Source organism: Passer montanus, unplaced genomic scaffold (assembly GCF_014805655.1).
Source record: "Passer montanus isolate IOZ18808 unplaced genomic scaffold, ASM1480565v1 scaffold20, whole genome shotgun sequence".
Classification (NCBI taxonomy): Eukaryota; Metazoa; Chordata; class Aves; order Passeriformes; family Passeridae; genus Passer; species Passer montanus.
Genome location: NW_024366592.1, coordinates 766,308 through 784,327, shown reverse-complemented (window position 1 = coordinate 784,327; position 18,020 = coordinate 766,308). Strand labels below are relative to the sequence as shown.

Genomic DNA, 18,020 nt, shown 5'->3' with positions numbered 1-18,020 from the left:
CTTGTGAAACTTCAGCAGGCACTGGGAAGCATCATGTCTGAATGTGAAAGTAAATCCCTCATAGTTTTGGTGTCAAACTTGACGTTTTATGTGGGATTTTATTCCCCAGCTGTAAACCATCAGGGCTGCTATTTCTCATGAGGCAGGACCTAGAGCAAGATGCTTACATTTACCATTAGTTTTCTGGGCTTGTTTTGTTTTTTTTTGTGACTCCTTCAACTTTGATAAACCTGTTTTTTGCACTTTCCTTATCACATTTGTATACACATACACATCTTCCTTATCTTGGAAGGTCAACATTATCTTTTTCAAATGTCTTTGCTTTAACTGCTTTTCACTACTGCCCCAGACACTATCATAGAGCCAAAGCTTCATCATTCATTGACAATGTATGGGAATTTTATTGCAGTTTCTCATGCTACTTTGTTTTGTTGGTTTTTTTGTTTCTTTTTCTTTTGAAGAAATATCTTTTGACAGAGGAAGTTGGGGAGAGTGGTCTGTAAGTTCATCCTGCCTTTCATGACTCCCATTAAAAAAAAAACAACAAAAAACCAAAAAAACACTTTATTGAAAAAAAACCCCAAAACCACAAGAAACCCACAAACTACAGCAAAATACAAAAATGCTTGTGTTCCGTAGAATTTTCATTAAGGCTGGTTAACAGATCTATAACTGCTCAGCTGTTGCCAATGGCATTTTCATATTGCACCTTCTGGGGGTTTCTGTCTTGCTATTTAAAAATAAATAGACTGATATATAGGCAGACACACCAAAAAGAGGTGGCATCACTGACAGCTCCACTATAACTTTTAGCCCGTTAACATAAAACTCCACCACTAAATCTCTCAGGGTAAACTATGCAGAGATAGAAAAGCCCCAAGGTATTCAGAGTGATTTTGATATAAATTCCAATTTTATTTTATGACTATTTTACAGCTGCTTCTAGATATCTTCTCTCATAAACTACATGGTACAAGGCAAATGTTACATCTTTTTTTCCCCTTCTGCAGGGTTTCAGACAGTTGGTTTATTGTGACATGTTAGCAGCCTTTTCTCTGCACTGCACATTCAGAAGAATGAATTTTAATGAGACTAAGCTAGCAGAAGGCCCATAAAGAAGATGCGATTATGTTTTAAGTATTCATAAAAAAAGTTACATTAAATTTACACATTTTGATTTTTGTCTGTGACAGTCAAAAGTGTTAGACTGAGAGCATATTGCAGAATCACAAAATGATGAGGCTTGGGAGGCACCTCTGGAGATCCTCTGGTCCACCCCCTGTGCTGGAGTAGGGTTGCACTTCTTAAAAAGGGAAAAATTGTTCTTGTTCCACCAGAAATATCCTTGCCCTTGCTGTGAGGATAATAATGCCACAGTGGCTTTGAGAAACAAAACCACTCAGTTGTGCTAAGCACCAGAAGGTAACTTTTCATCTTCAGATAAAGATGCAATTAATTGACCTCTTGATCACTCTAGCAAGTTAGTAAACATTAAAGATGATTAAATAAATGTGGTTCTCAAGCTGTGTGAAAAAGTCAGCAGCATATATCTGGGTGTTGTTAGATTCCAGATGTGCCCAGAACCCTTGATGTGCAGCGGGAAAGCAATTTTAGTTGTACTTATATAAAAGTCTGTGATACCTAATAGATGATTCCTCCTGTCCTAGCTGATGCCATACCCTGCCAGAATGTTTTGAAAGTGTGAGCTGAAATATTTTCTTCTTCTTTGCTGCTGTCACGTGGGAGTCTGACCTTTGGCAGGCCTAAATAGCAAAATAAAGCTAGGCTTGGTAAAATGGGTATTACCTGTTTCTCCTTGCTAGAGGTCTTTAAAACATCTCAAAAAGTCTTTTTTTTTTTTCTTCTTCCTCTACACAAGTGTGTATTTGTTCATAGACTGAACATGTGAGGAGCAAATAGTTTTACTTCCGAGTCTGTGAAATCTTCCTCTCTTGAGCCCTATTAATGATTTCTAATTTTTAGTGTGGGATTAATTTTTCATAAATACAGATTAGCTCAGCATAAATATAGTAATCAATGTTACATTATGAAAAGCTCCAGCTAGTTTTAATCTCAAAGAACATGGGGAATTTAGAAATGGAGCTTTTCATGGACTGGTATAAAATCTCAGTTTTACTTTACCCTAAAATTTAGTTCTTCCATTCTAACCTGAGTGTATACATCCATAATTATTTCAAAGATAAGCATTTAAAAAATTGGATCTTGTATTTTGAACTCAACTCTGTTTTAGATTAAGGACATTCTTGATGATGCAGTTTTTTTACAAGTTATGTGGTTGTTCCCTTTCATTTGGTTTTAAAAATATGTTTATATAAAGTTAATACCTCTAGACAGAAAATAACCCATTACAAACAGAGGCAATGATGGAATAGTTTTCCAGAGTAAATGGTCAAAGTATGCACAAGTTACATCTTGAATATCCAAATATTTTGGAAAAACTGCTTCTGTTGTATTGCATTCCTACCTTTCAGAAAAAAACCAAAAAGATAATCTATGTAGTGCATCGAACCATAGTAAATGATTATTGACGTGTTGGTCATTAATTTTTCAATGACTATCAAACGACAAAAGCAATATTCATCATTGCAATAAAGCAAATTAAACAAGATGTTTCCTCAAGTGCTTTATCCTGAATAAGAGGAGCCTGTGAAGAGATTCCACACAGGAAGGGAATGCTCAGTGCTTTTGCCCCAGGCTGAGGTGCCACCGATAACATCTAAATAAATTGATGTTGTTAAAGAGCACAAACTCCCCGGGGGGATGCTTACTCGGGTTTAGAGAGTAGTTTATTTTGGTTACAGCTTTTGCTGTTTATAGCCTGTTTGAGGGGAGCTGAGTTCTGCTATTTGTGAACTGGGAGAAGATTGTCCATAGAGGAATCTATTTCCATTGGTTTAACCAAACAAGGTTCTAATCTCAGCTGAGTATTCAGCTACAGCATGTGTGGAAAACAAGGCAGATAAATAGTCTAAGTTTATGGAGTATTTGGATTTGGCTGAGATTCTGATCTGGGCTTTTAAGATCCTCAGTAAATAAGTAGCAGTTTTCTTCCCTCTCTTCTCTGATCATTGCTGCCGTTGTTGATTGAATAGGGGCTGTAATTCAGAACAGAGTTTGAGGAAAGCATTTCTGTGTTTCCCCATTGTGTAATCAGAAATAGCTCCTGGGCAACAGGCTGCAGTGGGTTTTTATTGTAATTTTTTCTTTTTATTTACTTTTTTTACAGAGGAGATGAACACAGAACTGTCTGATCTTCTTGAGTTAGAGTTTGTGTTTTGCTTACTTGGGTCCTTCTACCTCCAGTGCTGTTTTTAGGGGCTTCTATCATGAAGAATTGAACAAAGTTATCCTTTATTTTAACAGAATGAAACAAAATCAGTCTGAATCACAGGGAGAGCAGAGCTTGGCCTCCCTGTGAAAGGTGTGGGTTTATCAGTGATTTGCTGTGTGCAGCTGAAGTCCAGTTTGTGTTACTTTTGTCGTTTTATTAATTCACAGCTTTGTAGTTTCCAGGTTCTGCTTTAATCTGAGTGTCCTGTGTGAGACATATTCTGCTTTTATCAATAGCTGATCTTTTGCACCTGTGAAGTGGGGAATTCTGGCTTGTGTCCCCTCTCCCTCTTTGCCATCTGATGTTTTCATCACCTAAGGGCTGCAGCTGAAAAAAAACAAAAAGTAAACCAATGTCTCCATAGATTAATGAAATATCGTTGCTGGGATAAAACAACACAACTCTTTAAAAAAAAGAAGAATCTTGATGGCTGCAGCTGAAAAAAAACAAAACAAAAAGTAAGCCAATGGCTCCATAGATTAATGAAATATCGTTGCTGGGATAAAACAACACAACTCTTTAAAAAAAAGAAGAATCTTGATCTGAAGATATAACTGCATTCATGGTCACACTGGAAAAGTTGTTCAAATGGAACTTCCTGTGCATCACTTTCTGCCCCTTCAGACTCATAGAAGAAATTGTAAGTTCATTTAGGCTATCTAAGTTTCTGACTTTTTTTTTAATAATGAAAAAATAACTTCAAGGAAGGAATCAAAGGGGTGTTTTTACCTAAATGCACAACTTTGTGCTGTTGATTGCAAAGGAAAATTTTTGGGTTTTTCCATGGGAATGTGGAAAGTGGAAAAAAAAATGCTGTGAAATTATGGTAAAAGAAAAGCCTATAAATACTACAGAATTTCTGCCATAAATAATTTTGCTATCATAATTCTGTCTTTCTCTTATTACTGCTCTCTACGAAAAAATGGCTACCAGAAATATTGTTACCCATTTCTTCTCTAATATGTCTTTTATTTTGTTTATCCATCAGACCCACTGCAACTTAAGCCTGCTAACTTCTGTTTTGGAGCAAATTGAAATGTGGATTTGATAAAAGCTGTCAAGTATTTTACTAGAACAATAGATCAATCTAGTGATGAGGACTTTTTAATGGATATTTTTGTTGTTGTTTTGGGGTGGAAAGGCCTCTTTGTCAGAGACAAAGCAGAAAGTTAACTGAGAGAAAATTTCATGAGTAGTGTAGTACCATCCAGAAATAGATAATAGGTAATGAGGATTTATTCAAAGATGTGAAGACTAATGTCAAAAGCATTTTATACCATAAAGCAAAAACATCAAGTGAAACTTTTTCACTTTATCTAAATGCATTATTCTTAATTTATTTTCATAGCTTTGGGCAAAATACTTCCTGATTAATGCAGAGATACTGTGTCATCAGTGAGGTCACCCTTCATATCCCTGCTGTTCTGTATTACCACACAGAATTGTCTGTGTGCCCATTTGTATGTAAGCATGTTTTTATATAAGGATGGAAATTTGCTGGTGCTTTTATTAATTACAATGATACATTTATGACCTTATTTTTTAAATTCTGCTTCTTTGCTGCTTTCTAGTCTAGCTACAGGAGAGAGATTTTGAGTGATCTCACAAAGCATTAAAGAAAATAATTCTTCTTCAGTGGTAGAAAAAAAAGAAATGATGGGTTTCTGTGATGAGGTTTTTGTGGGGCTTTTTTGTTTGATTTCTTTGTTTTGGGTTTTTTGTGTTATTTTGCTTTATTTTGGCTTTTTTTTCTTTTTATTTTTCTAATTTAATGATTACTCTAAACTGCTAATTTGGGAGTGGATGGGGAAAAGCTTGCAGTACATGGCAGCATGAATTATAAATATTATTAAATTGATACATATAATAGAGAAAATACACAGAGTATCTTTAATTATGCTGAGTCCAAACATCCACAATGGGTTTTTTGTGAAGGAAAGCCAATTTATGGGTTGTTTATGGATCTTTGTTTTTCCTAGTATGTGCATACACTGTATAAAATGTGAATTCTGGATTGTCCCTAAAGTAAATCTTCTGAGATAATTCTAAACAGGCTAATGGAAATCTATCCCAATTTTCATCCTGGCAAAATTTCTAACTTGTTTCTCCATTTGTTTTCAGTAGTTTTTCTTCCAATAATCTGGAAACATAATTAATTTTCTCTTAATAAGGAAAAGAAATATGGAAAAAACAAGATGCAGTGGTCAGTGATCCTGTTATTGTAAGGTTGTTGATAAGAGGCAATCTATGGTTTAAATTGTTTTATTCTGGTTTTAACCTTTGCATCCTACTCAGTTTCATTTTAGACTCATGCCCTTATACTGATGCCCTATCTCAGTTGTTCAAAGCACAAATATCCCAAGAATTACAGCCTATGTCAGCAGGAAACAGAAGAACAACATTTAATACTGGTTACATTTATAGATAACACCCACATTTTGGAGGAAAAAATAAATGTAAGGATTTTAATAGCAGGAAAAAACACAATTGTTTTATGAAATAGCTGATACTTTAAATGATCTAAAGAAGGATTTCTAAACTTAGTTCGCAATTTTTCTTTGCTGAATGTAGGTTGAATTAAGGTTTTCACTATTTCTTTCTAGGTGATATTGAGACCTAATATTGAACTGCTGGGTACTGAACTGCTGTTGAATATCCTGCACTCCTTTGTGAGGTATTTATTCAAGTTAGTGACTTCTGATAACTGAACATCAAAAAACTACTCCTCCTTCTTAGTACTCCACAGAAAAACACAGGTATGAAAATGACCCCAAAGTACTTTGCTTCACCTCTCTAGTATTTTTTGTTTTAAAAATCTGTGAATCTGTCAAGGTTGTTTGTTATTTCTTTATTTTTCAAAAAGTAGTTTAAGTACTTTGTTAAAACAAAAAATACTAGAGAGATGAAGGAATCTGTGAATCTGTCAAGGTTGTTTCTGTTATTTCTTTATTTTTCAAAAAGTAGTTAGTTTTGCAAATAATAAATAAGCATTTATTTTACTTTGTGTTTCTTGTGCAATTCACACCTACTAGATGGTGAATTTGCCTTACCCTGACTTCCAGGAGCCTTTGCAGTTCTCAGAAGGGGAAAATGAGTGGTTTGGTCCAGTTGTCCCAGTGCTTCTCAGTATCTTTGCAATAATTGCAATGGTTTGGGGTTTTTGATCTTTGAAGAGGCCTAGGGGGTGTTGTAACAAATAATGAAATTTTAAAAGTGGGGTTTTCTTTGAGTCTGTAAATTGTGCTTAGTAGAAACTATTGCTTCTGAGTGAAGAAAGAGAGATAAATGAAAAGAAGGGGAAATATGAGATTGGTATCTTGTTGAGAAAAGATCCTTATGTTTTCCCTTGTTCAGGTTAGAAAATTATGAGCCCTATTTTTAATCCCCAGTTCACAGCAGCAGAACACCAGGTAGTTATTTCTAGCATCTGTTTGACATAAAGGAAGGTATACCCCAAAGAGACACTCTTCATAAACACTGAGCACCAGAAATACTGTTCCTATTAAATTGGACCATATGAATAATACAGGAGTCATGAATTTAAATTATTACTGGCATTTGGAGAAAATGGCAGTATTTCAGCCATTAAATAACAACTTTGCTTTATTTCTGGAAACAGAAAAGTTATTAAGTTTTAAATCATATTGATGCTGAGGCTCAGATACATTTCTGGTTCTCCAGCCATCCAGACACGTCTTGACAGTGCTGTGTTGCACTAGAATTGTTTTCTCAGAGGTGTTCAGCCCACTGCAGTGGGATAGTTGAGCTGTACTAAAATGGCATTGTCATAAAAGGTAGAGGTGCCACAGCTTGTGGAGTTTTTGAGGGGCATTGTCCCACCCATGTTGTGTTTGTTTCTACAGCCCTGGAAAAGGGGGTGTCAGCAGTTATTTGAGGTAAATGGGGTGCAGCACACTAAGCAGCATTGTCACGGGAACCTCTCCCTTTGGATTTTGCTTGTTTTTGTGTCCTTAACACAGCAGGACTAAATAAAATGGGTAAATGCATATCTTTGTAGTCTGCAGTGCTCCCCTGTTCCTGCTCTTCCTGCCCCCATCCCCATGCTTCCAAACTAGTGACATTAAGTTCAGGTGAGTTGGAAAAATAAGCGCAGAAGGAAGTGCTTGCTTGTGGATGAGGTCTATGAGGGCTTTATATCAGAATGCATAGGAAGATAATAAGTTTGATTCAGACAATTTCAGCAGAGGAAGCCAAAATCCTCCCTTTTCTGCTTTAAGGAAGGTGTCCTGTATCATCTTGAGAGAAATAATTTAGTCTCTCCTTGACTTTGTTTTTTAAAGTGAGGTTTACTTTAAAAAAATAAAAAAGTTGTATTTGTACAAGTGCCAAAAATGAATACAAGAACTGTAAACTGTTTCAGTTTGCAACAAGTCTCTCAGGTTCACATTGATTGGTAAAAAAACCAACTGGATATGGTGACCATAAGAAAAGAAGAGATTTCTTTGGACTTTCAGGTCTCTTGTTACTTCAAAAGGGGAACCCAGGAGGAGATAAAAAGAACTGGTTAGAGAAGTGACCCGACATGAAAAGCTCAGAGACTTGAATATGCAGGGGTTTCACACTTCCCTTCATCTGTGACAAAAAAGGCAATTAGAAATCAGAATGCTAAGCAGGAGAAAACACGGCTATAGAAGAGTTGCAAATCCAGCATAACCAAAATGAGCTCCAAGAGGAAAACACCTTTGGAGATGGAAAGGAGCACTGAGCATCACAAGAAGCTGCAGGGCTGTGTACAGACAAGACTGGATAAAAGCCAGGTTTAGACTTTGTGAAAGGAGTCAAGGTAAATAGAGTTATTTTCAGGTATATGCACAAAAAAGGAGACCAACGAAAGGAGGTTTTAAGTTGGAATAAGATAAAGAGGACAAATGGCAAAGTAAATAATGCTACTTGCAGTTTGTAAGGATGATGAGGCTGAGTGTTGGGCTCTCAGATAGGAAAAGACAGGAAAGAAAAAGGAGAGAGGGAGTGAAAGCTGAGGTGCAGTATATTTTATTTATATTTATTTGCCTTTGAGTAATATAAAGAAATTGAGGTTCAGCACTACAAACTGCTATGTCTTTTTTCTTTTTTTTTTTTTTTTGCCTTTGAGTAATGTAAGAAATTGAGGTTCAGCAGTACAAACTGCTATGTTGTTGGTTTTTTTTGAGGATTAAAAGCATCCATTTCTGTTGCCATGTGCAGGCTGCTACTTTAGAAAAAAGCTGAGCTGAAAAATGTGTTTTTTTCAGGAGGAGCAGGCACCCACAGAGACTTTCTGAGCCACCACTGCTGTGGGGGGTCTGTGGGACAGGAACACACAGACTGAGAGGGAAATGGAAATATTCTTTGCACAGAGGCAGGGCAGGTGCTGCCCTCCCAGGAGCTGCAGAAAATACCTGTGCTGGAGCCTTCAGCTCTGATCACTGCTCCTCCAGCAGAATGATCCCAGCCTGGGCTGGAAAGTGCTACAAAGAGGATTAAATGACTTTTGGAGAAGCTAAGCCAAGCAGGGGAAACTAGAACAGCTCTGGGTTTCTACCACGGAGTAAAACTAACTCTGAAAAGGGTTGTTTTGGTAATGGAGAATTAAAATAAGAAGCATCACTGATAGAGAAGTTCTTGTGCATCGTTGAAGTGGTTTTGGTTTGGGGTGGGGAGAAAGGGAGGCTGATTCTGTCCCGTCATTGCCAAACAAGCTGTCCATATTGTTTGGAGTCACGGGGACTTTTTTCCTTCTCTCCTGACACAAATATTCATATATTATTCATATCCAAATCTATTAAGGCCACCAATGCATCACAAATTGTGCCAGTCTTCTTCTGCTATGAGGAGTGGTTTTATTTAAGAAACCTGAGTAATCCCACATTCCTAAAATAGCTTGCATGTTACCCCTTTCCTCCTTCACACATTCCTGAAATTCTCCTGGTTTTTGAAAGATAAAGCTTGGAAATTAACTTTTTTAATAAAAATTGCAGTATTCTTCACTTTATCAAATACGTTTGTATGATCCACATGAAGACAACAATAAGATTTGGGTATTTCTTCCTTCTGTGTAGGGGAAGATAAAATGGAAAGAATGGTTCTTTAGGCTAATTAAAGCAACAGCAAGGCAGCCACAGTCCAGATTAAGACACTTTTCAGGAAATCAAATTAAGAATAGGTTAAGGCCCTCTTTTTGTGTCCCATGTAAAATATTGTTACAGCCCTACTCCTTATCCCTAGCTTTTTGTTCCACTTCTCAATTAATTTTCTCCTCACAGAAATAAACATTTTAATCAGCATGTACAATAACACCAATCACTGATGGTAATTACTCCAAGTAAAATAGCTTTTTTTATTGTAGCAAATATAAAATGACAATTCTAATTATGTAACATCTCTAATGCCTTAATGATTTTAGCCCATTTTCCATGTTTGTAGATGAAAGCTGGCTCCATATTTTTACTGTTAGCAAAGTTGCACAGAGATATTATTGGGCTTTAAATGTTTATTGTCATCTTAGCAAAGTGGCTTTTATTTTTTGTTTATGTTCTAAAAGCTTGGCAGAGTAATGGCAATCCACAGGCTAATGGCTAATCTGGGTTGGTGCCAAAGGAGCAGTAATAGCTACAAGCACAGAAAAAAACATCAGAAGAGTAAATGCCAAATTAATCCCTGATGTAACTCTTTTGCCTCAGTGCAGTTGGGCTGGAGAATGCATCTTTCACATTGTGCATCCCCTTAGAACCCATCATTTTCCAGGGTAGATTGCACATATCTGCATAGTTTGGGCACACAGGGCTCAGCCCCAGCCTTTTTGGCTGAAAAAAAATCCCAAACCTGGTTTCAGCTGTGGCCTCTGTGCCCTGACACCTGAAAGAGCTGAACGTGCTCAATCTCCCACTGAGAAGCCTCAAAAAGTAACACCCTCACAAATTAATTTAGCCTGTTATAACTCTGAAATGCCAGAAAACCCTCAAGTGATCAGGAAGTTTTGCTAAAGACAAAATGATTTGGTTTTGCTGTTTTCAGTTTTCCTGAACGTTACCATTTTAATTTTTTTTAACCTATTAGTTCACTTATTTATTCCCACAAAATAGGAGAATTGTTTTTTGGAGACAGAGTTCATAAGTTCGTTGTCATTTGTGATGTTCTTTAGAGAGCAGCAGTGTGCCTTTGCTGCTGTTGCACAGCTTTAAATTCATCCTGCTCCCCCCGCGTGGCAAAAGGAGGGAAGAGAAGGAGGGATCAACCTCCATACAAGGAGGAAAAATTTGAGAAGTGTTATTTTATAATGATGATGTACTGAAGAAGATAGCTGCTGGAAGCTGAGCCACTCACCTCTGTCATTAAGAATAATTTGGTTTAGTCAAACAGAGGGATACAATGCTTCACTGTTCTCAAATGGATGATAGCAGAAAGCACTTTGGACATTTTTTCCCCTTCCCTGGAATTTTTTCTGCATTCAGGGTATATTTCCTGAAAATTGAATAGCTCTATATGGTTCTCTGGTCACTGCTTGTGGCCATGGTGCTTCCCTGGCTAGCTGAGTTCTGTTAGATCTCTAGCAATCTCTTCTTTTTTTCTTCTTCTGTCTTCCCAGTCTGTTGTTGATAATTTTTGTCAGTGGGACTATCATGATTATCACACCTAAACAGGAGCACCAGTGCCTGTAGTATCTGGCCAAATGTATAACATTCACTCTCTCTGTTTTCTGTCTCTGTTACCAATTCCTGCAGCAGCCTTATTCATCATCTCTCAAAAGTATTATCCAGTTGTAGCTGAGTCTTAATCCATCAAAATCCTGGCCACATTCATATCTGTGTTTGCAGTCATCCCTGCTTGATTTGTTTTTTATTGGAGCCTTGCTGCTATTATTTACAGAATTCCTGGGATCTCTCCATCCATCATGGGAGATCATGGTATCACATGTGCCTTGAGCTGTGTGTTTTTGGTGGGGTGATGAGTGTTTCAGCTGATCAATGCTGTTGTTTTCCCTGTGTAAGTGAATGATAATTGTCCTGTATTCAGAGCATTTGTAGTATGAAATAGATTTTCTTTGTAGGTACCTGCCAATACCATCTGGTTCAAATGCCACTGTGAACTCAGATTTCTATAGCTGTTCTAATAATTCATCAGGTCTATATCTGCACCTTCTGGGGGAATAAGATCACATTTATTCCCTGTAAATCTGTACATAACCCAGTGACCCACCTGGTCTGGAAGTTTTCATTACATATTTTTCCCAAGGTCTGTCACACTTATTCCTTGTTGAAACAGCTTTTATATTTTTTTAAGCTTAATTCATCTTTTCCAGGTTAAACTGGTTTATCTGCAAAGCATTTACTCAGATATGGACAATATGGTCTTTGAATGCAAGTAATTTCATGTTTTTTATTGGACCCCAGCAAAAAAATCGTGAATTATTTCCAGTCAGTTGCATTCTTTCAGAGAATTTTTTGTGTTTTACCTGACCCTTTGGTAGCAGGGATGGTCTTGATTTCTTCTATTTCAAGATTTCTGTTCACCTTTTATTATTTAAACATACTAGCATGTTAAATGCAGGGAGTTTACAGCTCTAAGTTCTGGTTGATGATTGCAGTCTAGCCTACGAAGCCTGGCAGAGCTCATTGCTAACAGCAAGCTGTTGAGTGGAAAATATTGGATACACACAGGGAGATGGCAGAAATGGTAAACAGCCCTTTGTGTTCATGGTCTATATTCTGTGTCTTACCAAATTGTTGTACTATTATGGATACTGCTCTGTAAACAAAAAGAAACCCCAAAAACCAGATTCTGGAGGATGTTGCCAAAGGTGAGAAGTTTCTGGTGGCACCAAAATTTCGTAGCATTAGTTAATACAATTTGAGTTTGAATACAAGCATGAGAATACACAGCTCTGTGGGGTGAAATCCTGCTCCAGTACTTGGAGTCAAGACAATAATGGTAGCTGAGAGGTAACTTGGTGAACCTGCATCTGTTTCTTTTGCCTTTATGGCTAAAACAATGTCACAGAACTTGGCTGAAAAGCAGAGTTGCATTTCCTTATAATGATTTCTTCATTGGCAAGAAATTTGCCAGAAAGTATTCCTAGAAGTCTTGAATAAGTTGTTTTTTTAATCAGAGATCACAACACAGGGAATGAGGAGGGGGAAGAGCACTGTGGCTTCTCTGACAATTTGATTATGTATTAAGCTGAGCTACCAATTCTTACAAAAGCAGAGGGCGTTCTGGGGAGCTTCATTGTTTGAGGCTTGCACAGTTTAACACAGAAAAAAAAACAAACCAGAAAATGAATTATGATAGGATTTTTCTTTTATCACAATAAGAAACTTCTCTGGGGTGCATCAGTGATCCACTCCACAAGTTCTCCCACCCCCTCATCCCTTCAAATCCATGTATTCCACACTGACTAGTATAACGTGTGAAGAATGATACTACAAAGAGACTCAGAAATATGTAAAGATCCCTGTGCCTTCCCTGAATATGTTAAAATAGTCAACAAAAACATGGTAATTTCAACTCCAGTTCATTTGATCTAATATTAAATTAGCTCCTCTTGGGATATCCTCTTTTTAATCAGTCAGAGCACTTTTGTATGCTCACATTTTTTCTGTGGGGTTCATTAAGAGTTAAGGAACTGAACAGAACTGCTTCAAGTACAGATGAGAGACTTCTCCTCCATGTTTCCCAGATCGCTTTGACCTTGTGATATTTGGAGCATCAAAAGCAAGAAACCTACTTTACTGTTCAGAACCAGGCCCATCACTGCTGTCAGCTCAAAAACATGGGCATAAAGGCTCCATCATTTCTCAAAAATCCACTGAGTCAGACATGTGAGATCCAAAATCAATTCAAGGGTTTGGTTTGGAAAAATTAGATGAAAAGGCATTGGAAAAAGGCAAAGATGAGGTGAAGTTTTGTTTTGAGAATAAGTCGATGTGTGTGAGGTGGTGGGAGGAACAAAGAAACAGCAAAGCATCTGGGACTGGGAGATTTGTTTGTTTTATTTCTTTACTCAACAATTATATTTAACAGTTTATCTGTGAAAGATATTTTAAATGTCCTTGGACTTGTATCTAATCACAACAGAAGCAAAGAGACTCTGAAAAAGGATTTATTGCCATTGGCTGTCTTGCAAGACCAGAACCTTTATGGCAGTGGAGTTTGCTGCTGTGGGCTTCTAGGTGATGTTTTTCCTTTTTTTTTTTTTTTTTTGGAGTGAGGACTAGACAAGAGAAAATATATTATGGAGCTTTTTATGTGAAAAACCCAAACTACCCAAAGAAAAACAACCCTGCATACACTCTGGAGTTTAAAAAAAAGCAAAACAAGCCCCCTTGAGTCCATTAACTTCATTGGATGCAATTCTAAAAGAAATAGGTTTGGATTAGCTGGCAATTGAAAATCCCTCAGGAACGGGTTAGCTCGTATACATGCTACCCCAGAGAAAACAAAATTGTCACATATTTTGCTTAAGGTGTGGGAGGAAAAAATCAAATCAAATAGCATTTTACAAGTGCATGTAATAACTGGAATTTAAAAGAAGATATGTATTATTCAAGTAATTCTAAGAATGGTATAGTAAATTTTTCATGAAGGTTAAGAAAAAAAATGACAGAATATCATTTAAACTGAGTGTTTTTGATGCTGAACTTGAAAGTGGGAGATTTAATAGAACTTTTTTTAATATGACGAGTCTCAGATAACATCATATTTGGCAAAGTGCTTTATTGGTTTTTGGATTAGAGTTTTTTTGTAAATTTTTCTTTTCAAACTAATAAAATTGATGTAGCTGTCAGTTTGGATTTGATCCCTATTTTGTTTTGCCTCAACAGTGTAATCTCAATCAGTCTAACTTATTTTTATGCTGCATTTACAAGGTATAAAGATGACAAATCACTCATGTCTCAGTGCTGGTATTTTATCAAAAGTTTGAATGAATATCAGGGCTGAGGACAACAGAGAAAGATGAGGCTCAGAACAAGAGCTGTGTGACAACACAGGCTGGGCAGATTCTCCTTTCTTTTACCCCACTGTGGCAGTCACATTTTCTGGAAAAATCCCTTTGCCCAGGATTCTTCTCCTGGGACGCTGAGAAGCCTCAGAAAAAAAGGAAAACGATATTATCTCATTTGCTTCTCCTGTGTTTTGCTGCTTGTGATTGTTTCTTTGGTGTCATGTGAATTGTTTTGACTCATTGGTCAATCAGGGTCAAGCTCTGTCAAGGCTCTGGAGAGAGTCACGAGTTTTCATTATTGTCTTTTCAGACTTCTGTAAGTGTTCTTTAGTATAGTTTAGTATTCTTTAATATAATATAGTATCATAAAATAATAAATTAGCCTTCTAAGAACATCGAAATTAATAATGCCTTCCTTTGTCTGGGAACCCCACAAATACAATACCCCACTGCTCAACAGTGCATTAACAGCCCCACATATATCAGCTTTGCCCTGGCCAACATCAGCCTTATTTGTCCTGAGCAAAGGCAGCAGAATCCATGGGGAAAATGGATAATGGGGTGTTTTTTATGGACTTGCTGAGGTCCTTGTTTCAACCTCCACCTTCCTCCTGAGTTGTGCTGTCTGTGCTGCAGCCTTTGAACCTTCTTTTGGTGTTGGTTTCCTTCCTGACTTCTGGTAAAAGGGGAGGTCTTGAGAGACATCCGAAATTACCTCAACTCTACTGCAGAGAAAAGCAGGTCTGAGAGCAGGAATGTGATGTATAAATGCCTTTGAGTACTGTGTTGGTTTTATATAGATTTTAAACACGGAAGGGAAAGGATTGTTTTTCACCATGTTTTCATGCAGCAAATGCCAGAATGAGGTCTGAATCTCCAGTGAGACATTGAGGTGCCATTGCAGAATGCTATAATAATAAGAATTAAACTCTGATAGCTTGAGAAATGTGAGTTTGCTTTCCTATGAATTTATATACTTGTTTCTTCTTTTTCCTTTTTTTTAAATTAGGGTTTATCTGAACTTTTGGATTCAATAATATTTTATCTGTGGCATGTAAGATGATGTTGAGAAGACAGAAGTCCCTTGAGCATCATTTGTTGATCAGGTGAAATGTTTCAGGGGAAGAAGTTGCAGAGAAGCATTTTTCAATTACAGTTTCTCAGTCCCGAACTTGTGATGACTCACAAGCCAGCAGCAATGTTAGCAGTGAATTTATCTTCTGAGGTTCCATCTCAAGTGGCATTTGAGATGATTAGAGAATTAGGAGGTGGGATTAATGTGAAATATCAGGCACAGGAACATCTTGTAAAGTTGGAGGATCAAATATCAACCTTTGGAAAGGAACTGCAAGCTCTGAATCAGAATTACAATGGTCTAAATGAGAAGGCTGAAAGGGCTGGGCATTTATCTGTAGCATCAGAAAGCACATTCTGAGCCTTCAGAGGAAAATGGAAGTGCTAGAAAATAAAACTAAAATTGAGAATTTGAAGTTGCTCAGCATGAGAAAGAAGAACTGGATAGAAGTGAAACAGGGACATGATCTAGGAGCTGCTTGGACTTTGTGTTTTAGCTGCTATTGAAGAGGCATAGAGAGATACTGGTTTCCTCAAGTTTTTTCAGCTGTTAATGTAAGTATATTCCACAGTGGTGCAGTCTTTAATGGAACTCTTGTACTTGTTCAGAAGGCCATAAAAAAACTACTAGTGTAAATGAAAAGCACAGAACAAGAAAATCACTGCTACTACATAAGGAATCTACTCCATGAAAAAAAAAAAAATTTGTCCTCATCTGGAAAAGTAAATTCTGCATCTCAAGAGCAAAAACAGCTTCTCACCAACACAGAAGTTCTTGGGTTTTGGTTGTTAAATTCTCTGATTTCACTCTCAATTCTGCCTTGTGTACACCTGTGAGTACCAAAAAACAAATTACAGAGTTCTTTCCATGCATGTTTTCTTGGAGGAATGTGGTTAGAAAATTCTCCGGGAATAAAGAATTGAAGGCATTTAAGCCCAGAGAAGGTGACTCCAGAGTAGATCCAGCAGCTGAGCCCTGATCTCTTGAGGCTCTGTCTGATGCTATTGGGTGGCAATGCTGGGGTGGTTTTTAGGATTCCACCCCTTTTCCCTTATGGGATTTGCCTTCCTCTGAAGGGCAGTAAAGCAATATATCACTTTGCTGACAGGAGGCCTAAGTGAAATGAGTCAGAATTCGGAGTCCTTTCCACGTGGTCTGTTGAAGTCTGGTAACATTAGGGATGTGTTGGAAATGGCATCTCAGTGGAGAGGTGACAAGGACTGGAAGGATAAAGAAAACTATTATGTCTCAAAAAAGTGATTTTCCTGAGCACTGGCAGGACTTTGTTTTATCAATATTAAGGAAGTGTTGATATATGGCCAATAATAATGAGAATATTGTCCATACCACACCTCCTCAGTGGATTGAAAACCCTCCAGCTCTTGGCCTGCTAAAGTGGAGCTTTTTTTTATAAATGCTAAATTTCTGCTAAGTAAGAAACATTTTATACTATCTTTTCATTATTTAGCATGTAAAGTGATTTACTTCAAAGGACCTTCTTGGTATCTTCCTTCTTCCTACTTTATTTTCTTCTGAGGGCAAGGCCAATTTGTACAAACTGTGAAAACCCTGGAATTTTTTCCAGCTTTAGTAAAGATAACAAAGAAATAGAAATCCCTGATAGATTTTTATATTTTTTAATTTATTTTTTTTTTTAGAAAATTGCTATCTCTATTTAATGACTTAGACACAACTAATTAGCTAAGGGTCCACAACTGTTAAGATTAAAAGTTTTCACTCTTTGCAGGAGAATCTTCATGCCACAATCACCGCTGAGCTTGTCTGCTGCTTTTAGTAGTGCCAGCAGTAATTTGAGGTGTACACTGATTTCCTCTCTGCAAGCTGGACGTCTGTGGGCATCCTGATGATTGTAACAGATTTTCAAAACCTGCCTGAAACATGCACAGAAATTAAGTGACACTTGGATATGTGTCAGTTATGTATAGTCAGATATATAGGTGTATAGTCAGATATATCTCTTTTAGATATTCAGTAGTGAAAAGCAGCTCTGAAGGTGTGATTTGAGTCAGACCCACAGGACAGACCCTTTCCTTTATCATGACTCTTCCCCTGGTAAGGCAGACTTTTTCTTCACAGGAGATTTAATAAGGTACAATTGTAAGAAGGTGTGTTTTGCATTGTAGTGGAAATTTGTAATTATCTATCAGCCTCTATTCTGATCACAAATGTGAATTTCTGGGTTATCTCTGTATGTGCAAAGGATTCTTCAATTCCCAAACTAAATGTGTGTCCTTGTAAAACAGGTAAAAACAGGCTGAGTCTCCTGAAAATAGTTTGGATTTTTTTTCCCAGTCAACTCTTTATTTCATGCTTATGTATTGAAGACAGAATATTATTTCTAAGCTGCAAACTTCTTTGCCCATTTGATCAATTTCATTTTGTTCTTCCACACTCCAAATCTTCCTTGGGGGTGTTTGCAGCATTTTCCAATGAAGTGTTTGTTGGAAGTTTAATTAACTTGTTGCTTATTTTCCTCTCTGCTATTCAACTTGAATTTTAATGTATTTAGCATTAATAATGGGCTCTGCCTTAAGGAATTTACAGTAAAAAAAAAAATAGGGATATGTACATTATGTGACAGAGAATGTCTCATTTACAATTGTAAACTTGCCTCTTGCAGCTCTTGTGGA

At 37.1% G+C, this 18,020-nt stretch overlaps 1 protein-coding gene across 1 annotated transcript in view; it reads left to right on the top strand.

The window, feature by feature from the left end:
* The window catches only part of PIK3C2G (phosphatidylinositol-4-phosphate 3-kinase catalytic subunit type 2 gamma), a 247,493-nt gene that overhangs the window by 23,767 nt on the left and 205,706 nt on the right, over positions 1-18,020 (top strand). Inside the window, exon 2 of the mRNA XM_039708330.1 lies at positions 5,956-6,108. The gene's annotated coding sequence lies outside the window, so the exon portion shown is untranslated. The remainder of the gene's footprint in view (positions 1-5,955; positions 6,109-18,020) is intronic.